The sequence below is a fragment of the Haemaphysalis longicornis genome, unplaced genomic scaffold (genome assembly GCF_048455015.1).
Source record: "Haemaphysalis longicornis isolate Haplotype H1 unplaced genomic scaffold, Haemaphysalis longicornis Haplotype H1 scaffold_10, whole genome shotgun sequence".
NCBI classification, from domain to species: Eukaryota; Metazoa; Arthropoda; class Arachnida; order Ixodida; family Ixodidae; genus Haemaphysalis; species Haemaphysalis longicornis.
Window position 1 is genome coordinate 139,855,878 of NW_027526204.1, and position 22,237 is coordinate 139,878,114.

Below are 22,237 nucleotides of genomic sequence, written 5' to 3' on the forward strand. Positions count from 1 at the left end.
TTTCCGTTTTTCCTTAATTCCTCCGGCCACACAAATGACGCGAGCGCAATTCGCTACGGCATTCCGATTACCAGTGCAACACTCCCAGTGGCTTCCTGTAGAGGGTGCACCACCGCAGGACTAGCAAGTATTGCGGTGAAGCCAACAAACTTTCTTCCTAACAACAGTTAAAATGCAAAAAAAAAGCCACCTCGACGGATCACTCCATATCGCCCGTGAGCCGAAGCCTTCCTACACCCTCTCCTCTAACCCTCCTCTCCTCTCAAACCCGTTCCACTGCATGGAGTAAGCCGAAAACCACGTAGAAATAAACGTTTCAGACAAACAAACAAACAAAAAGACTGGATGTAACGGCACCATATTGCGCCTACAAAGGTGACAGGAAATCTGTATTAAACTAAAAAGGCTTGTTTATCTGTTCTTGTTTGCAATAAAGCTCATCCCATCCTGGTAGCGGTTTCAATTAGCGTTGGGAAGAATTGGAAGTGAGAGAGAGCGCGCGCGGGGAGAACTAAGCCGGGCTATCGCCGCTATGCGTAAAGCGCGCTTCGGTTAGTGTGCTTTCTCGCTCACCCGGAAAAGAAAAGGCAGCTGTAAGAGGTCAATTTACGCCTAGTTCCGCGGGACGTATCCTTCATTGTGACGTTGAGGCGGCTGAGCCCGTCAGACGCCACTCAACAGATTTGCGGAGCGCATAGTAGGTGCGGCCGCCCGCTGTGGTGCCGCATCTGGCCACGAGCGGTTGCTGACAGAGCTACTAGGCGGCGCTGCATGACAGCCAGCCTTAAAGCTCCCTTAAATGAGCGGTTATTTTAGGGGCTTTACCCAGCGCTGGGGCGTATCGACGCGGGCCCGTAGTGGAGATTGAGAACTCGGCCAGCTTTAGCTCAGGTGGTTCTGACGGGTCGTGAAAGGGGTTTCGTCGCAGTATAGGAAATGACACTTTGGCTTCGACTTGCTACCTTGTTTCCGGGGAAGCAAGATAAACAGGTGGGAAAAATGAACGAAAATGAGTCCGTAGCTTTGATTTTATGCATGTTTCCTCCGAGAATTGAGTTTAGCAATGTGGCCGATTCAATAAGCGTTAATCTTGAAGCATGCGGATCATCGTCATCATCGCAATCATATATTTCATTGCCATTAGTTTTGTTTAAGCACGTGGAAAAGTAAGCCAGCCGTCTCGCCAGGCTAACACAGCCAGTTTCGTTAAAGACCATTTTCTCTCTCTGCAGTTTCAATTTACAGCCAAGTCTTGTTTGTTTATTTTTATTTTTAGTATCTGTGAGCCGGGACAGCTTTTTCAAAACCTCGGAGGTGGTGCTAGGATTTATTGTTACTATTTTAAAGTCTTAACGTCAATAATATGCGCCCTTGCCACTTTTCTAATGGACGCCCAACGTGCGTGTGCAACCTTGACGTGCATGAGAAGAGGGAGGCCTCGGGGAAGTTGAAGGAGTCGTCAGGGACGAAGGCAGTATTGAGAGTAGAGTAAGCGAGCCTCTGGGAAGCGGTAGAGGGAGACGTCAGGAAGGAAATGATGAAGATCGTATAGATACAACAGTAAGCTGCTTGCTTCAGGGAGGGGAATCAAGGTGCGAGTATGGCGCGAGAGAAATGTCTGCGCGGTGTTACCCCGTGCTTACGGCCTTTAGATGACGCTCTCTTACACAGTGCGTGAGTTCGGCAAAAAAGCGTTTCAGCTGCTCCCTATCAGCGATATGTTAGAGAGGTGCAGCATGCATAATGAGTTGCGGCGCGGTGGTAACTACGGAGCACGCAACCGCGAAGTACAAGCCATGCTACCGAACCCAACTCATTCGCAAGGACCAGCAAGAAGCCTTGAAATCGGCTGCTAAAGTACTTCGATACATTGATTCCCGAACTGCATAAGCAATACCTTCTTATCTGTGCTGAAATTATAGCAGGAAAGGAATTGTGGACATTTCGACAACGCTGCGTGGAGAGTTCTTTTTTGTTTTTGTTTTGTTTTGTTTTCTGCCAACCTTGCATATGATTGCATGAAGTAGCGTTTTCTCCAAACCGAGGATCTGAAACATATCGTTTTTTACGCCAGTTCCCCACAACGTCATCAGCCTGCCGATGTCCGCTGGCGAAGGTCCCTCCAATAGACGTCGAACCGCCCCTGTGCTGTGTCTTCCAAATTAATTCTTAGCCCCCGGTTTTCTGTCTTATTTCATCCTTATTCCGAGTTATATTCCTTCTTCATATTCTGCTCCCACGCCAGGGAAGCCATGGCCCTCCAAATCGACCCGCGTGGGGAAGTCCTAAAAGTCAGTGTGGGCATGATGCAGCTCCTTTTTTTGACACAACATTAACATCCAGGTTTATAAAGCAGCAGCCCGAATTTTTCCCATTTCCGGTTCCAGTTGTAGCAAATAGTGCACTTTATAATGACATAAAACTTATCCATATAAAGCTCCAAAAATTCACTCTTGTTCGCGAACAGTTGTCGGAATATCACCCTGATTGGCTCTGTCTTCTAAATGCTTGGGTGTGCTTGCCGAAATTATGGTGCATGATGCATGTCCCTTCTTTTGTGTGTGTTTAATCTCACCACCATCAAATCTCTCCGTAACTAATCTATTGTTTTGTGTATCTGTATGCGTTTCCTTCAAACAGAGGATCTGAAACATTTTTTCTCCCGCCAGGTCCCCATCGTCGTTCAATAAAGAATATTTTAAGAGCGAAGCTCCCTAGCAAGTCAATATTTGTTGTGTCCGCAGTTAAAAATACCAATAAATTGCCGAGCGCGCACACCTGAGCGCGGGCCTCGCGGCGTCCGCCCGGAGTTTAACAAAACCAAGAAAATGCCTAGCGTTCGTGCGTGCGTGCCTCGCGACGACCGCCCAGTGTCCCCTGCGGACGCTTGTCAAGCCAATCTTAGACACTTAGGGAGATTTGCCAAGATTGCGGCGACCGCCCGATAGTTTAGAAAAGGAAGATAATGCCGAGTGCTCCTGCGTGCCTCGCGGCGACCGCCCAGCGTCTCCGGCGCACGTTTGTCAAGCCAAGCATACCCGCTTAGGGAGATTGGTCAAGACTAGCGAAAAAAAAAACTGCAGCGTTCGCCGTAATCGGGGCAACACTTGCTCGGAACGAGAAAGACATGTCATAGCGTACGCCCCTCCAAGGTGATGTCCGATGATTATACCTTCCAAAAAAGTGAAGGAAGCTTACACTTGTAGCAACAATGATGGATTAAAGGTCATCACGGCGGCGAAGCAGATCGGCTGCAATCGTGGTCTTAAACCTTCGTGATGGTTTTAAAGGTTGCGTACAGCTTCGGTATACATTCAAGTCTCACGGGTTAGTAAGAGTTTCCTTCGTTTTTTTTTTTTTTTTTTTCCAAGGAGCCTCGAAGACAAAATACAAGTTGGGTTTATTAGAAAGACTGCTTAGTCCCGATAACAATGATACCAATGTCATCGCGATCTTCGAAATATAACGGAGATATTAAAGAAAACGTGTGAAGCAGTTGCGACCCCCTAGCCAATTTCCCGCAACTTTTCTATGACGTCACGGAACCTTGTTTGTGCGATTGGCGGCCGCCTAACTGACCTGTCGCGACGACACATGACTAGACGTCAGTAATGGGGCCTCTAGTTCCATTTGACCTGATCACTTGAATGCCAACGTGCAGTTAACGCACTGAAAATTATGTTTTATTGTTGGCCCGTATGACGTCATTCTTGCTCATAACACGTCACTGTGGCGCAAAATTTGAAAGTTTTTAAATACTTCTTGCTTTTTCTTTGTTTAAAAAACATCTTTTGTGGCTGTAATGGAGCTGAGTGAGATACTGAATCCTAGTTCTTTCAAATTAAACGAAGTTGTATTTTCTCTTCATGGCTCCTTTAAGTGGTGACTGAGTGGTCGTGTTTCTTGCATCGCAATAATGGGTCCGGTGGTCCCATTCCTTGTAATAACAAGTGTGTTTATTGTTCAAATTTGCGCTAAAGGCATACGCGCAGGCGCAAGTATTTTAAAGCGTGTTGGTTACCGCCAAACGCAGTACATGTGCAGCTACGGCCGACGCTACTACACTTTGTCAATGCCCATAATTACGATAGTTCCTACGCACATTTTTAACACTTTGGTTATGCCTTGCTCAGCAAGGCTATTTTTTCAGCACTGTACTAGGCTTCTTTTTATGCAATGAAAAATAAGAATTTGGGGTAATTTTCTTAATCCTTATGCATAATTTGGTGCCTCACTGTGAGGCTAAGAGTCATTTTAAAGTCACTTCCTGTGCCTAGCCTTTTTGAGGGCCACAGTATCAGGCCTTTATCTTAATCTTAAGCCTGGTTGTGTCCACTGCAGGCCGAAGGTCTCTCCCAAAGATCTCCATCCACGCCTATTGAGTTCATGAAGATGGATAATGTGATTGTATAATATGTCGTTTCCCTTTCTCGTCCCTGTGTCAGTTTGTGCTTAAGTTTCACTCATATATATATAATCATTGCAAGGTTTTTAGCAAATGTACTCAAGCAGGGTCGCAAAGCGTTGTCTGGTGCGGAATTGCTGTTTGTGTTCCGGGAGCCTCACATAGCATGGTTGAGCCTATCTAGTACAGCCTCCCGTAGATAAAGATAAAGTATCATGCCTAGCAATTAACCTTTCTGGCTCGTTTTTTAATGATGAATTACGAAGTGTTTTGCAGGTCTTGCTTTTTAGGACCCCCACGACAGACTCTGGGGGAACGTCAGGATGTCCAGCCGACTTTCAGCGCGCTCTTTAATTGTCTTCAGTGAACTTCGGGGAGCGTAAATACAGCCAATTTTGTAAGGTAGTACGAATTTTAGCGCATAAACAGAGAAGTGCTCACACAACGTTTTTCCCCGTTTTTTTTTTTCGATGGGAGGCGGGAGACAGAGAGAGAGAGAGAGAGAGAGAGAGAGAGAGAGAGAGAGAGAGAGAGAGAGAGAGAGAGAGAGAGAGAGAGAGAGAGAGAGAGAGAGAGAGAGAGAGAGAGAGAGAGAGAGAGAGAGACGCGGCTGTGAACAATTTCTTTCCGCTGCGGATTTCTCAAGTTTCCTCTATCGTCGACATTTACGAAATAGTGTAGGAATGGATCTTCCCCTCACCATCTGAAATGGGAAGCTGAGATGTATGATTCTTGGAGGCAAGGTTCGAAGCCACCATCCGCGGTCGATTCTTCTCGCGTAAATAGACAAGTTTTAAGAACCTTAGTCAGCGTGCGAGAACCGAGATAGAGAAGTCTATTTCTCGGACCGGGACAATGTGTTGGTCATGCGGGCTTCTTACAGCGTTTCTGTTACCAGCCTTTCCCCGATCAACGCTTGACTACCAGATCAGCGCTTGGCGATGTAACCGAACCATTTTGTCCTAAAAGTTGCCAGATCTCTGCTTCTCCATGATAAATGCTGTCAGAAAACGCCGGAGCCATTTCGTGCCTGTTTGGTAAGATCGCATGACTTCATCTGGTGAGGAAAGCATTCCCTTGAAAAGAAGGGGGAGGGGAGGGAGGCACGCGAGCATTCCCTATCCATCGGCAGGCGATCCCAGCGAGACTTTCAGCAATCCATGACCGGCCAAGGCGAACAGGTGAACTCGAGGGAGAGGGCAAAAAGGGATGGAGTCCGCGAAGTCGAGGCAGGTATCGAACAGTGAGCCGTCGGCGTTAAAACGGTCGATAGCGCAGTTAGTGGAGCGCGGGGTCTCATCCCCGGAGGCAGGGGAGGGGAGAGGGAGTTACGCGTCAATCGCCACCGCTGGCTAAGAGAGCGCCGGACCATATCCGCACACTCCGCGATAATTTCTCCGTCGGAACTCCCGGAGGATTACTGATCACAGTGCGGTTAGAAGGAATGGTGTGAAATGGGCCACTGACTGGTGACGTCACTCGCAGTGATGCCAATTTAGCGGATTTTCCGCTAAATCTGGCGGATTTCATTTTATTCTGACGGAGAAAAAATTAGTCTAGCGGCTAGTGGATTTTTTGACGGGCCATTTTCATACATAGCGGATTTCTGGCGGATACCTCACGCAGTGCACCGATTCAAAATCGCCCTGCAAGAAACCATTTTCGTGTCCTCTAAAATGCAAAAATTGCATCACTTCAGAGGTTAGGAGGGCTCCTGTTCACTTGCTTCACCTATCTCAGATAAACAAATCCGTGAGGTTTCAAAAGGGCTATGAGACAATCGAAAAAATTCAAAACCAGTGGAGCAAAATCATCTTCCTGGACTGGAAGCCAATATCGTTCACGCAGTCGTTCTGGTGTGAAGTTCACTCCTATAAGGACGCCTGCGGCAAAAACCCGTTCGCCGAGCTGGCCGGATTCGCCATGTCGATGCTCGTGCTGCCGTATTCAAATGCCGAAGTAGAGATAAGGTTTAGTCAGCTTAACATAGTAAAATCCAAGATGAAGAACAAGCCGAAGCCTGAAACAACAAATGCCATCCTCGTCGTAACAGCGGGACTGAAGTGACACCAGAAAAGTTGTTTTGATAGGGAACTTTCCGCAGCAGTTGCTAGTGCAATCGGGACATCTGCAACGTGTGTGCAACCAAGTCACCTTTCTGGTCCCTCAACAACTACCAGCGGTCCTGTGGAGATAATGTCAGACGACGACAGCGGCGACGAAGACCTCGATGTGTTTTTCGTTGACCTGTGAGTTTTTTTTTTCATCAGTGTGAACATTTATAACTTTTAGCTTTTTCTGTGACGAGGTTGACCAATGACGACCACCGCAGCACTGAAACCTGAAGTGTTCTGTTAGACTCCTTGGAAGACTCTTTTATATATTATTTCAGCTCTCGTAGTTCTGGGAAGCTTTTAAGACTGATAAAGGTGTTTATCGTACGAAATTGCACTGTTATTTTAAATAAAATAGGCCCTAGCGGGAAATTTAGCGGATATGTTTTAGAATCTAGCGGAATCTGGCGGATTTCTCATTGCTTTTTAGCGGATGTCTGATGCCCAGCGATGGCAACACTGGTCACTCGCTGGCTGGGTCTCCGATACAGCCTTGCTACAGTTTGAGTGGTACGTATATGAGTACCGGGCGTCTGTTGTGTACGCGCGAAGACCCTGCTTGTGCGGTGAAAGCTCACAAATCGCCGTCGGCCTGGAAATCTTGGGGGCGCTGCGCCAAAGCCACCTTTAGAGCGGAGTCAGTTGTCCAGGATTGCCGACTTCAGCGTCCTGGACCAAATACCCAGCAGTTTCCGAATCCAGTGGAACAAATATAAAAGCCATGTTTTGAAGGCTGTAAACGTTCAAATAATGACTTTTAAAGATAACTTGCTAGAATTATTTAAAGCTTTTTTTTAATGAACCGTCTTAAGTTGCTGCGAATTATATAATAGAATAGAGATAGAGAAAGTTCTTTATTAGGGGAAAGTAGAGAGGTCTGCCGACATGTTAACACCTGCATGCTACTCTGCGGGGTGGAGAGGATGGAATAAAATTGCATCAGGAAGTTAGGCGGAAGGGAGAGAAGAAAGAAGGTAATAAACGAAGGGAAAAAAAGGAGGTAGCGTGTGTGTTGGGGACCGGCAGTGCGACACGTGAAAAGTCTATGGACGGTTGCACAGTGCAAGGATGGTCTGGTACTATATCATCTCAGCGACACCGATGTCATTGACGCTCCGCTCGGTGCCATTGATCTTCTAGAACCTCGACGAACATGCATCCTCGAGCACAACTAAAGTTTTATCCTTCATTTCTAGCCGCGCTAGGAAACTACTGAAAACCTGGGGGTTTAACGGAATCAATATCGACATTATCTTAAAATGCTCGGCATGGTTCTTGCGTCCAGAATCGATATGTCTCCATCCGTGCGTTCGTTACCTGCATGTCCGCGCCGGTGCGTCCAAAACGCAAGGGATGAGTGTGCGACTCTGTTAAAATCAACGATCGATGAATCAATATGCTGCCCGTCCTGTTCCTACCAACCAGCCCGCCTTTTTCTTCTTTCTCGCTGCACCGGGCAAGAAATTTTCATCAGTGTCACTCCCTCAGAATTCTTGCAGCGCAGCTGGTTACGGGGCGCTGTCAAGGGGTCGCGCTCAACTTGATTGACCGGCTGCGTCGTCGAAAAATCTCCTCGCCTCATGCAAAGGATGGAGGAGCATGATAGTGGAAAGGCACGTGCTATGGGGGCATGGATGCGCGCAGTTTTATATTATGTCGGGAGTAAAGAACGCGGGCAGGGGGCGCAATATGAAAGAAATATATAACTATTATATATATATATATATATATATATATATATATATATATATATATATATATATATATATATATATATATATATATATATATATATATATATATATATATATATATATATATATATATATATATATATATATATATATATATATATATATATATATATATATATATATAAACGAGATAGACTTCCTTTCGAACACCTGCTGCACTTTGCACATGACGTGAATTGTTGGTTGTATAGATTGTGCCAAGTGCATTGAACGCGTGCTGTTATGGTTGTGTAATACTAGAGATTGGAATTTTTTTGTAGTCATGTTAACATGAAGAACGTGTATAAAAGGTGCAAGGTTCATCGTATTAAATTTAGTTGGAAGTCAGCGCTCGTCCCGTCGTCTTTCTGTGTCCGTGTTTTATTTCGCGCTGTAGCATCTTCTTTTACTGTTCATGTGTTATGCGTTCACAGCGCAGTGTAGTAAAATCTGGTCGCCCTGGGTAATATTTAAATCAGATGGATGGATGGATGGATGGATGGATGGATGGATGGATGGATGGATGGATGGACGGATGGATGATTGTGGGGTTTAACGCGCCGACGCAACGCAGGTGATGAGGCGCGCCGTAGTGGAGGGCTCCGAATTAATTTTGACCACCTGGGGATCTTTAACGTGCGCCGAAATCTCGTACACACGGGCGTTTTTGCTTTTCGTCTCCATCAGAAAAGCGACCGCTGCGGCCGGGAATCGAACCCGCGACCTCGTGCTCAGCAGCACAACGCCTTAGCCACTGAGCCACCGCGGCGGGTGGATGGATGGATGGACACCGATAGATAGATAGATAGATAGATAGATAGATAGATAGATAGATAGATAGATAGATAGATAGATAGATAGATAGATAGATAGATAGATAGATTTTTTTTGAAGAAATAATAGAGAGTTTTAGAATAACGTACGCAGCCGTACGCAAACAGTTAGCGAACGCTATTTTTTGCGTCGTTCCGACTGCGCATGCGCCGTACGTTAAGGCGCTTCTGCGCTTAGCGGACGGAAGAATTGCGGACGCTATTTCAGCAAAATAGCGTGCGTGCGTGAGGCCGCTTGCGTTTCCAACATGGCGGCAAGTAGCGCGACAACCAACCACGGTTCCGCTCTTGTAGTAATTTGCTTCCGATGGACCAAGTTCTTTGCTCCTGTCTTTTTATATACGTCGAGTGGTTAGCACGTCGCTTCTTTTCTTTTGAGGTTTTGAGGGGAGAGGGGAGAGAGGGGCCCGAAACTGTCTGACTTTGCGTGTCGACACCTCATCAGGCTCTGTATCGTCGTAACATCGCTCACTGTCCGAACGAAGCTTGCAGCCAAGCCAGCGACCGAAGCTGTGCGTGCGTGCGTGCGTGCGTGCGCGTGCGTGCGTGCGTGTGTGTGTGTGTGTGTGCGTGCGTGTGTGCGTGCGTGCGTGCGTGCGTGCGTGCGTGCGTGCGTGCGTGCGCGCGCGCGCGCGCGCGACGTTGTGCTTCTGCGGGTGGATAGTGCTTCCAATGCTGAGGATTATCTTTCTCGAGCGACGTACGACTCAACCTCGCATCGGGTATGTGCAGCGTGCGTGGTTAAAAGCGTTCTCAGCTTGCGCGCCAGAGTTAAGTGACTTGCTGTTAGTCCCCGCAAACCGCGCGACCTCGAGGTGAGTGCCAAATTTACGACGGGCAGGAGGAGCAACCGGTTCCCTGTCAATCGCGGTTCAGACTTGCAACGCATGTTGTGACGTTGTGTTCGTTCCAAACGCATCTCTGGATTGTTTTGAAGTTAAATGTATGCGTCAAACCCGGGCATTCGGCTCAGGGCGTTCTCTGCGATTGTACGAAAGAAGTGCCACGGGTTTTCAACGCTTTCTTTGTGGAACGTACTCGGGTAAGAGAATATTCATGTCGTGCTATGGCCGTGTTGCATTCAATACTAACTGGAAAGCGCTTGTTTAACTTGTTGGGATAGTCGCAAAATGTCCAAGAACTCCGACGCTCCGCTAGCAGATCAGCGGGCGATTCATTTCGCAAAACATTCGACAGATGGCGCAGTAAGCATTAGCTTGTTAAGGTCCCTAAAATTTTTTAGGGACCTTATAGCTTGTCGCTACGCAAAAATGATGAGACGCTCCACTAAAACTCCTCTCGCGGTTTTTAGATGCGACCGCATCTCATTCACTCGCCTTGTCCCTGCATCCGGCGTCGTCGGCGTTGTCGTCGTCGGGGTGGTGGTGGTGGTGATTTATTAACAAAGGAGGGAAGAGAAAAGGCCTGGGGATATTGTTGAACTCAACGGGGAGTTCACCCTCATACGACCCAGTCCAGGGAAGGGGATTGGGGCTTCGAAGGATAGGAAGAGAGAAGGGGGAAGAGAAGAGCGGTAGGAGAGTGGGAGATAGTCTATATCGCGTTCGTTTAGTCCATGACTCGATGGCTACAAACGCAGCGCTAGTCCTGTTGTGACCAGGAAGTTGACTAGGTGCTGGAAGACCTCCCGTCGGATGGCGTCCGGTCCCGTGGGGAACAGGAAGCCTTCTAGCTTGTGGCTTGGGGCACCGAGTCGCTGGAGTTCGGCCCGGAGTTGTGCCCTTGCGTTGTCGTGCTGCGGGCAATAGCACAGCAAGTGCTCTAGCGTCTCAGGCTCTGGGCAGTCGGCGCAGGTGGGGGATGCTCGGCGGCCTTGGTGCCGTGCGCTCCCACGTTGCAGCAATTGAGCCGCAGGCGAAGAAGGAGCGACCGGGCGTCTCTGCTAATGCGTCCGGGCAAGACCCGTGGGGCCTGGCCACTGACTACTCGGGAATCTGGATGCATGGCCTCCACCACTCGTGCCAGGATAGTCCTTGCAGCGTCAAATGACACCACATCCCGGGAGGCTGGAACCCCTGCCTGGCGAGCAGCACCTTTGGCCAAGGCGTCTGCAACCTCGTTGCCTATGATGTTCACGTGCGATGGCAGCCAGTGAAATCGCAGTGGACACCCCTGCGCTTCCACCGCATGAAGCTTGGCCGCCAGCGACCGCTCAACGTAGCCGCTAGAGCTGGTTGGCTGGTCGGCGGCACGCAGACGGAGGAGGGCAGACCGTGAGTCAGTCAGGATGATGGCCCCCCGGGCCTGGGTGCCCTGCTTGAGAAGAAGATCTGCAGCCAAGTGGAGTCCAGCCAGCTCTGCGTGGGTGGATGAGGCAGGGAAGGGCAGGCTGCACACCTGGCTGGTTCCGAGTTCTAGGGCCGTGCAGGCGGCTCCGGCTCTGCCCATCGACTGTTGTACAGATCCATCCGTGTACACTTGCAGATGTCCGGCGGCGTCGCCCTGCAGCAGGGCAGCCACCTCTTGGTGGAGGGCCTGGGGTGGAGTCGACCTCTTACTACGGACCCCCGGCAATGTGGTGACAATGCGTAGAGCCTGCCCCGTGCCTGGGGGTGGTGGCTCCAGGCGTGGCCGCTGCGGCAACGCGATGTGGCTCTCGTACGTACTGAGCAGCATGCCCATCCGAGAGTTGGGCCGGCTGCGGTAGCGTTCAAGGAGTGCCACGCCGTCAGGTGTGCCCTGCAGGCGGTGGATGTGGTGGAGGCCCACCTGCAGGGCCCGCATCTGGATGGGCCAGAAGCCTGCCTCCGTGTATGTCGCCGCCACCGGAGATGTGCTCGGAAGGCCCAAGCAGAGGCGGATAGCCCGGCGCTGATCCACCTCCAGCTCCTCCCACCGGCGCGGCTTGAGTTGCACTAAAGGCAGAGCATAGAGGACGGCGGACGATGCCATCCCGTGGAACACCTTCAGGGCTACGGTGTGTGTGCAGCCCTGTCCATGCGCCAGCAGCTTCCGCACGCCCTGGTGGACCCTCGTTGTGCGTTTCCGAAGCGCCTTCACCGCAGGTAGCCAGGACAACTGGCAGTCGACCAGGAGCCCCAGATACTTGGCGCTAGTGCACCACGGAAGAGTCTGACCGTTCAAGGTGAGCGGTGGTGTCGTCGTGCGTGCTCTGTAGCCCCTCGAGTGGAAGATCATGGCCTGCGTTTTCGTCTCGGACAGCTGCAGGCCACGGCTTGTCAGGAAGGCGGCGACTGCCCAAAGCACCCCCTGGAGACACGCCTTCACCTTTGAGAGCAGCCTCGTTGGTCCGTGCGCCCAGATGGCGATGTCGTCAGCATAGACTGCCATTCCCACTGGAAATGCAAGCCCAGCTGGGATGCAGTCCGGGAGTGGAGCCAGGACGAGGTTGAAAAGGAATGGGCTGAGCACACTCTCCTGGGGAACCCCCGAGCTGACATCTCTTGGGCTGCTCGTTGCTCGGCCCACCCTGACTCGTAGGGTCCGGTTGGTCAGGAACGCCCTCACGTATCTTCGGAGGTGCCCCGAAACGCCCATGCTGTCCAGGGCGTCCAGGATGGCCGTGTGAGGGACGGAGTCGAAGGCCGACTTCATGTCCAGCAGGAGCAAGAAGGCCACCTCCTTGTCGTGGTGGGCCTGCTCCAGCATAGACACCACATCTCCCAGGGAGTCAGCCGTGCAGCGGTGGCGCCTGAAGCCACTTTGCTGCTCCTTGAAGACGCCCCGACGATCAGCAATCCACTGGAGGCGGGCCAGGATCGTGTTCTCCATCAGCTTTCCCGCCGCGGACGTCAGGGAGACCGGCCGGTACGATGCAGGCTCGGTGGGCGGCCTACCGACCTTCAGCATCGGCCTGACTAGGGCCACCGGCCAAGTAGGTGGAAGGCTGCCCTCTCTCCACACCTGGTTGAAGAGCTGTAGCAGCGGCTGCAGCTGGGTGATGTCCAGGTTCCGGAGCATTTGGTATGTCACCCCGTCAATACCAGGGGCGCTTCGCCGCTTGGGGCATCGATTCAGGGCGGCCCGCAGTTCCCAGAGTGTGATGTCACCACTGCAAATGGCCACCACTTGCGGGTCCTGGGGAGCCACCGGAAACACGTGCACCTGGACTTCAGCGGCGGGTAGAGCTGGGGTGAACTGGTCGGCTAGCCGCTCTGCCAAGGCCTCCTCAGTGATGCGCAAGGAAATGGCGGAGGCCAGCAGGGGGTGCCGGTTGGTGACGGAAGTCTGGAGAAGGGCCCGGAAGACTCTCCAAGCTTTGGCCGGATCTCTACGTGAGTCCATGGAGGAGCAGAGCGACTCCCAGCTCTGCCTCCGCCGCTGCTTGGCTCTCCTCCTGCACTGTGCATCCACCCGTCGGTACGCCGTCCAGTCTTCCGGACGCCTGCTCCGGATGGCCCGCCGTTGCAGCTGGTTACGCCTTGCCCGGAGTCTCGGGAGCTCCAGGTCCGGTAGTGCCGTGTAGAGGGGTACCTCCCCCCGCAATGTCGCCTTGTTGGCGCTCTGCACGACAGCTGCCAGGAAATCGGGCTCTGGGTCCTCCAGACGCTCTGCCATCTCCTTGCGGTAGGTGGTCCAGTTGGTAACGGCGTAGACCTTGGTGTCTGCCCGCCTGCGATCGCCCCTGGGAGTGACCAGGATGGGGTAGTGGTCAGATCCCCAGGTGCTGGTGGCGGTTTCCCAGGTGTAGGCACACCGCTGGGACACCACTGTGACGTCAATGTGAGACAGCTGGACCGTGCCCAAGGGACCAGGGCGGGTGAAGGTTGGGCTGCCTGTGTTGGCCACGAGCAGTCCGCAGGCTGTGGTAGCATCGAGTAACTCTCGCCCCCTGCGGGTGGTGCGGGGGCTGCCCCAGGCTGAGTTGTGCGCGTTAAAATATCCGCACACGACAACGTCCGGGCCCAGGCGGGCCCGCAGCCGTCCCACTGCTGTGGCATCCCAGGGCCGCGTTGGACGGACGTAGACGCTGGCCACAGTGGTGTCCGTGGACCCCATGCGCACTGTGACAGCGGCACATTCCATGGGGCCCTCCACGATCGAGTCCAGGTTCACTGGAGCACTGTTGAGCACAGCCCTAACGTAGACAGCTGCCTGGGACTTGCCTGGTGGGTGGCTGGCGTCTTGGCACGGATGGCTGGTGCAAGAGCGCAGGCTGCCGCTGGTTGCGCTGGCATGGCACACGTGCCCCGGAAGCCGCAGGGTGCTGCCACAGACGTTGGTCTCCTGCAGCGCCAGTACATCGAAGTGCTCCCGCAGCAGCTGCTCTGCCAATTCCGCGTGGCGAGGCCCCAAGTGGTTGCAGTTCCACTGCAAGATGCGTGGCCGCTGGCCGGTCCTACAGGGTCTGTTAGCCATGCTTGGGGGCGGGGGGGGGGCGCAGGTGTGCCAGGGCAGCAGTGGCCGCCAGGCGTGCGGGGTCCTCAGTAGGCAGGTGACCCACCAGGCTGTGCACCAGGGCAAGAAGGATGGGCACCAACTGGTCCTGACCGGTTGCGGTTGAAGCTGCAGGCAGCTGCTCCACCCCTGTTTGTGCGGACGGCTGGGCAGGTAGGCGCCCGGCTGGCCTGCGTGGCTGCTGTTGGCGTCCCTGGGTAGCTGGAGACTGCTGCTGCTGCTGGCGTCCCTGGGTGGCAGGACGCTGCTGCAGCTGGCGGCTGGCCTGCTGCTGGCTAGAACGTCGCCTGGCCATCTCCGCGTAGCTTGGTGGCTGTTCAGTGCGGACTGACGCTGCGGCCTCCGCTCGGGGTAGTGGCTGTGGTGCGCGTGCCATGGCTGTGACCACCTTGCGTTCGTGCTGCCAGCGGGGGCAGCGGGGGTCGGTGACGGGATGCGGGCCACTGCAGTTGGTGCAGCGTGGGATAGAGGCAGGGCACTGCTGCGCGGCGTGGCCCCCACCGCAGCGAGCACACCTCTGTTTGTCCACGCAGCAGGCTGTCACATGGTCCAGTCGACCACAGCGCGCACATTGCGTGGGCCGCGGCCGACAACCGCGCACAGGCAGCAGCAGCTTGTACACAGCCACAAACGGGGGAGGGCAAGGGGCCGCAAACGTGATCAGCACAGCCCCATCAGCCTTCCGTGCCACACCCCTCACCGCCACCTCACAGTCGATGTTGGCCTGGATCTCCTCGACGGTGAGTTGACGGTCAACACCAAAAACGAGACCGCGGCTCGTGCCTCGACTGGCGGGGCGGCCGGCTCAGACAGCAATCCCAGCCAAACTCTGAGTGGCCAGGAGGGCAGCCAAACACTCGTCCGTCTCGGCGTCAACCACGACCACGTTCAGCCGGGTGTTCACTCTAACCTGGGACACCCCGGGGGTTGCGGCGAGTTCACGGGCGATGACCTCCCTCGAAGCCGTGAGGAAGGAGGCGGCTCGGTCAGTGGGACGGAACAGGCAGGTGCCGGCGGCCGGCTGCGCAATCGGGCGCCGAGCGGCCAATTTCCTGGCCTTCCGTCGTACTGCCTTGCTCTGCTGGATGGTCCACTGGCCTTCACGATGTCCGGGGGAAAGTCCCGATGCCGAGGAGTCGCCTGAAGAGCTGCCGCAGGTCGCGGTCTCCATGGGGAAGGGCCCACTCGGCTGTTTGTTGTCTTGGGTGCCGCCATCTTGCGCGTCAGCCGGATCAGCAGGGAAGGCATCGGCGGTGGTGCTTGAGCCGAACGCCGATGCACGGTGGCTCGTGGCGCCACTGGGAGGGGGGGGCGGAAGCCGGTGGAAGCTCACCCTGGATAGCCATGTCGTCTGACGGGAGAGGGGCAAGGATGGCCGCGGTGGTCACATGGGCTCGTGACGCATCAACGGCTTGCCCCAGCCGGCCCCGGCGCTTGTAGGAGCAAGCCATAGAGTTTCATACTAATATATACTAGAGGGAAATCTGGCGCTGCATTCGCGGGCCGCCGTGGGCGGCGCCATTGCAGCCAGCGACGTTCCTCGCCTCCTTGGCTTGGTTAGCCACATGGCTTCTTTTTCGTCTTGAAGCCAAAAGGGGTAACATTATTTTTTGTTCATCTTCCATGAAGCTTCTAAATAATCCCTGGCAAATAAATCTTTCTGGAGCTTTAATTTTATAATAACAAAACAAATTCAAATAATCTTCTGCGGTAATAATGTCGCATTTTTGCAGCCAAAGCCAACTTTTCAGACTGTTCGTGAGCCATGCCAAGGACAAGTGGAACGTGCCTGCCCGGTACATGACGGCACGCTCGCTGAAGCGTGGCTCCCCTAGGTGTACCCTAGGCAGTGGCGCCAGATGAAACTCTATGGAGCGAGCAATGGCCGCCACTCGGCCATTCTCCTTCGGCATGGCGTCGTTGGCCCCGCGCTCGTCATCTGAGCCATCCGAGACGTCCCGCGGACGCTTGAGGAGCGCCGTCTCGTCCATTGGCTCCTCCATGGTTGCGGCGGGGTTTTCTTGCGAATAGTTCACAGCACCGACACACATGGAGTACACTGTAACTAGTACACTGTACATGGGGGGTGGTATGGCAGCGCAAACATCGGCCGTAACCTGAGTCGGCTCGGCGTGGTGCGCGACGAGCACAGATACAGGCTTGCCTTGAAGCACCCCCACTAGCTGCTGGCACGCTGCTGCTGCTGAAGAATGTCCTTGTAGGAAGCCATGAGCCTCGCGAGGCTGCGGGAACACCCGAAACTGTTCGAGCGACGACGTAACATGTGCTCCCGCGCGGCCGATGCGGCGTCCGCCCCTGCCCCATTCTCCTCGCCGCGCCAGCTGCGCTCTCCGCCGCTCACCCCCACACTCTCTCGCGAGGGGCATTGGATTGGATTCGATTGGATTGGCTTGGCTTAGCTTGGCATGGCTTGGATTGGATTGGATTAAAGTGGATTGTGTTGCGTCATAGCCGCGGCAGACGCCCTAGCGCCGGCGCGTCCCCTCACCGTTATGCGCGCTATAAAACGCGGTGCCTGTGCTGCTCCGCTCCATCGTTCCAGCGCAGTTCCTCCGCTGTCCAACGCTGCAACGTGAACCCCCTATGCGTCGCATCTACACAGGGGTTTCGGCGAGGGGATTAGGGAGTTTTTACGTAGCGTGACGCAAAAATTTAGCGTTTACCGCACGCAAAGGCAACAAACGCTGTACTAAAACTCCCTAATATTGTAGCGATGAACTCAAGTAAGGAAAGTAAAAGTGTTCATTTACAGGGCAAACTTGTTCCCGCAATCACTGGCGACGCCACAGCTTGAACAAGCGAGCTTGGACTTGCTCTTTCTCCTTAGCCTTCTTGGCTCTCGCCCACGTACGTAACGTCAGCGACTACCTAAATGAATGCGACTGTAGTGCCTTTTGCAAGATGTCGACTTTAGTTGGAAAAATTGGTGACAAGACTGGAGTGCATCCATTGCGCAAGTTGACAAAGTCCTCTAGCTATAGAAATACCCTTATCCAGAAATAACTGAATGTTGCCTTCAGCGATTCCTTCACAATCCGCGAATGTGTCGTTTTTAATAACAAAGAGGCTAGAACGGGCAGGCAGCGTGACGTCGTCGTCAACAATGCGTAGCGCTCTGTGACCTTGTCTTCGATGTTTTTTTTTTTTTTTTTTTTTTTTTTTTGCTGTGGCTCCTTTTGTCCAGAAGCTAATTTCCGATTTTTGCAGGTCGATGACTGCCCCGTTTGTCTGCAGAAAGTCCATGCCAAGAATTAAGTCCCTCGAGCAATCAGGGCGCACAATGAAGTCGTTAACGTACGTGAAACCGTATATTTTTATCCGCGCAGTACACCTACCCCCCGGAGTGATCAGATGGTTTGCAGAAGTGCGAACTTGCTGGCCAGTCCAGGGTGTGATCACTTCTTTTAGCGTAGAAGCCAGAGTTTCGCTGATGACTGAATGGTCAGCACAAGTATTGACCAATGCAGTCATCGTACAGCCGTCGATATCTACCAAGTAATCGGTTGGGGGTAACAAGTTTCAGGTGCTGGATGCTCGTCGTCGCGTCGTAGTGGTCGTTGCAGAGGAGGATCTTGGAAGTTTGTGACATCAGCGGCCTCACCTCAGTTTCCCTCAGTTTCAAGCGGCCCCAGTTTCCCTGGCCTTCAGGGCTACCGGAAGGACGGTTGGCGTGGTCTGAGGCGAACCGAGGGCCGGAGGACCTGTGTCCGCTTTGCGACAGCGGTGAATTCGGCGGGAATCCACGCAGACCAGCACGGCGATAGGGCAGGTCCGGTAGATATGTCCTGCTTCCCCGCAGTGGAAGCAGAGAGGTGTGTTGTCAGGGGTGCGCCGCAGTTCGCTCTTCCGGTGGCCCGCTTCCGTCGAGTAGGGTGTGCGTGGCGTCAGCTCCAGGGTAGGTTGCGGTGCGACCAGGCAACAATAAGAGCAGCTCCATAGACGGGCTACCGCAAAGTTGCGCTGATACATATGAGGAGCGTGGTTCATCCTGCCGGAACACGACAACTTGTTCTGGCATCCGCACAGCCTACCTCTTCCCTAACTCTTTACGCTATAGACACCGAAGCCGGTGGCACCTGACCCTACTGCGGCTTCTGAAGCTCTTACCGGACAATCTGTCTCGAGCTCCCGGAGACCAAGGCTGTCCTAGTGTCACTAGATAAGGTTACAGAGTATAGGAAATCCTCTCTCCTATGGTTCTGTAACGCCGCCATGATCATTGGTCAGCTCGCGTCACGTGACATTTGTTTACACTGTGAGCCGCCGTTTTATTGCTTATGCGTTTCCTGTCTGTCAACTGTGATCTTTTCCTCCCTGCTCTACGGCTGCGTGCGACTGGCATCGTTCCGTTCGCGAATCAAAGATAACGCGCTTCGCCGCATTTCAGCCGCAGAAGTGAGTCCGAAGATGCCGTGTTGCGGCGTCTTCGGCAGTGTTGTTTACAAATGACCTCGTCAAAGTTAGCGGTGAAGCCGTAGAAGCGGCAATGTGGCAACATTGATAAACACCAAAATGGCCACCGTTGCTCACTTGCGTGCCTCAGTGACGTTAATCTATCTTATCTAGTGACACTAGGCTGTCCATCTTGGATGCGTTGGACAAGATGAATTCGTTATGATTGTAGTGCCGAGCCCTTTGGTAGAGCTTTTTTTTTTTAAGTGCAGAGCACTTTATTAGCTCGCCTTGTCGTCGTACCTCGCTAACGGTCGATGCGACTGCCGGAATCAAGTGGCGCAGCAGAGATAACGGACCCAAGTACAGCCTTGTGTACCGTTGTCAGGGAGTCACGCTGAGACTTCGAAGACCATGCGGTTTAAATAGTCATAACCTTTCGAACCTCGTGAACCGCTGGCGCTTGCCGTACATCTCCCCGTTGTTTAGCGTAAAGAAAACTGCAGGTACATTTCACGCAAAATCTTTCTATATAACAGGCAGCCCCCGCGTTCATTCAGTTAGGAACGCTCGTTGGGTTGGTTTTTACGATAGTAAGAGAAAAAATTGGCAGCGTATCAGCTCCTTTCGTTGCAAATGCCGTCAAAAGACGATAGTCTTTATCGGCTTTTGCGAAGTAAATGCCTCCCTTCGCTTTCCCGCTCACCTCTCATGTTGTTCCTCTTGCGTCGCGCTCCTCCCAAGGTAAAGACGCCAAAGGTTTGCCTAAATCATTTTAAATTTCCCGCGTTCCACTGCTCCAAACCGGGTGTCTCGATGCGAACGCTGCCGTACGGCGAAGACGAGCGTTAATCGAGGCGCCCTATTTCAACGTTTATAGAACCGCGTTTCCCTACTCCACGTGCGTTGCAAGCAGAACGTGAAACCTATCTAGTGAAACCTTGCGTAACTGTTGCCGGTTGATTTCTTAAAATGGCGCCAGAAGCTATAGTGGCCCGGGCGACAGCAGGCGACGGCGGAGTGAATTCTTTTTCTGCAGTTGATGAAGTATTTAATTTCGCAAAAGTCAAGCATGTTTGATTTTTTATAAAGGAACACTGCAAATATCACTTCTGTATTGATTTGTTGTCTCATATTTGCGTAACGTCTTGTTCTTCTTCAAGAATGTTGACAAGTATGAACATTACACCGGACATAGACGGGTAGATTTAGCTGTGACTATATAAGACTATTGCGCAGGCATTGTTTTAGATGCAGAACATCTCATTCACTCGCATTGTCCCTCCGGCGTCGTCGGCGTTGTCCGCCCCTCCCCCATTCTCTTCGCCGCGCCAGCTGCGCTCTCCGCCGCTCACCCCCTCTCCTCTCCGATAGCGAACACTCTCTCGCGAGGGGCATTGGATTGGATTGGATTGGATTGGATTAAAGTGGATTGTGTTGGATTGCGTTGCGTCATAGCCGCGGCACGTTGTGTCATAGCCGCGGCAGACGCGCTGGGGCCGGCGCATGTGCAGTACTCTCTCTTCCGCGGTTTCCTCTCCTTCGGGCGCGCTGCGCATATAACCGGTGTGCCGTTCTCCGGCGAAGGAGGAGGAGGAAAACTTTTAATCATATAAAATAAGAGCGCTGTGAGTGGAGTCCTTAGTCCAGGACCCCAGAAGAGCTTGCTGCCGCCTTCGCCCTCTCGATGAGCCGAAGCTGACGATCAGGATCTGAGCTGGCCAGCTCTCGCTCCCACTGCTCTTAAGTTGGATTTTGTATTCTGTCTATATTCTTATTGTGTTGGCAAGCCCACACCATGTGATATAAGGTTGAGAGCTCTCCACAGTGAGGGCAAGTGGATGTCTATATTGTAGGGAATATAGCGTGGAGCCTAGTAGGGTGCGGAAAAGTATTCGTCTGTAGCTGCCTAAGTGAGGTTTCTTGCTCTTTTGTGAGGGATTTATGGCCTGGCGGGTATATCTGTCGGGAAATCCTATAATGTTGGGTAATATCTCTGTACGTGACTAACGGCTGGTTAACTCTCTGCTGATCTTGTGGAGCCCGGCCGGCTAATTCTCGGGCACTCGTGTGAGCGACGAGGTTTCCACGAAGACTGGAGTGGGCAGGTGTCCAGACGATAGTCACATTTCTTCGAGGAGGGTTTTGCTGGAAGATTCGAAGGGCGGTTTTAGAAATTCGTCCATTTATATAACTCCTGCATGCTCCCTGTGAGTCTGAGATGAGTCATGGCTTCAGTTTGAGTGATGGCAAGCGCAATGGCTGTTTCTTTTGCTTGCAGTCTATTGGTGCGTCTAAGTGTCAGGCTCGTGAGTGTTCGCGCCGTGTCGGTGACTACTGCCGTCATCGCATGCTCTCGGGCGTAGTCTGCCGCGTCTGTGTACACCACCCTGCTTTTTTGCCCATATTTCCTCTCTAAGTTTTCGGCTCTGGCTGTTCTTCGGCCCTCGTGGTTCTGAGGGTGCATGTTTCGAGGTAGAGGGGAAACTTTGATGTGTTCTCTGACTTCTTCGGGAATATCTTTCATGGCAGGCCCCGAATTCACTACTGAATATCCGAGACGGCGCAAAAGGTGACGGCCAGTTGGAGTGGTGGCGAGTCGAAGCTGCTGAACGGTCAGGTGGGCTTCTATGAGCTCGGCTATGGTGTTGTGAAGTCCAAGCCCAAGCAGTTTCTCGGTCGATGTGCTTATTGGTAGTCCGAGGGCTTGTTTGTAGGCCTTCCTGACTAGTGCGTCCAACTTATTGCGTTCAGAAGTTTTGAGTATGGCATATGGAGCAATGTAGACAATTCTGGATACAACGAAAGCTTGTACAAAGCGAATCGTGTCTCGTTCTTTCATTCCGTGCTTCTTGTTTGTAATACGGCGTAGCATGCGGGTGATTTGACTGATTGAAGAGTCGAGTTTGCGGATCACCAGAGAGTTAGAACAGTCTTCTTGAAGGATCATGCCTAATATTTTGATGGAGGGTGAGGGTTTGATGAGGACCCCATCTAATTCTATTTCTATGGTTGTCTTAGTGGCATTCTTGAGTCGAGATCTCTTCTGCACCAGCAGGAGTTCTGACTTCTCAGGGGCGCATTTGAGGCCACAGTTTGCTGCATAGGTTCGGACAACGTCTGCAGCCTGTTGCAATTTGTCTTGCATGCCGCCTTCTGAGCCTTCCCCTATCCAGATCGTGATATCGTACGCATATATTCCGTGGTGCAGACCTGGAATTTGATCCAGTTGCCTTGGAAGGTTGATGAGGGCAATATTGAAGAGAAGCGGGGACAGCACCGCCCCCTGCGGAGTGCCCTTGCATCCAATCGTGATGGGTTGAGAGCTCACGTCCCCAACTTTGATGACTGCCACACGAC

General features: G+C 52.6%; 1 protein-coding gene across 2 annotated transcripts in view; it reads right to left on the reverse strand.

The window, feature by feature from the left end:
* The window catches only part of LOC144159473 (uncharacterized), a 138,988-nt gene that overhangs the window by 111,261 nt on the left and 5,490 nt on the right, over nucleotides 1–22,237 (reverse strand). The gene's annotated exons all lie outside the window — the stretch shown is intronic.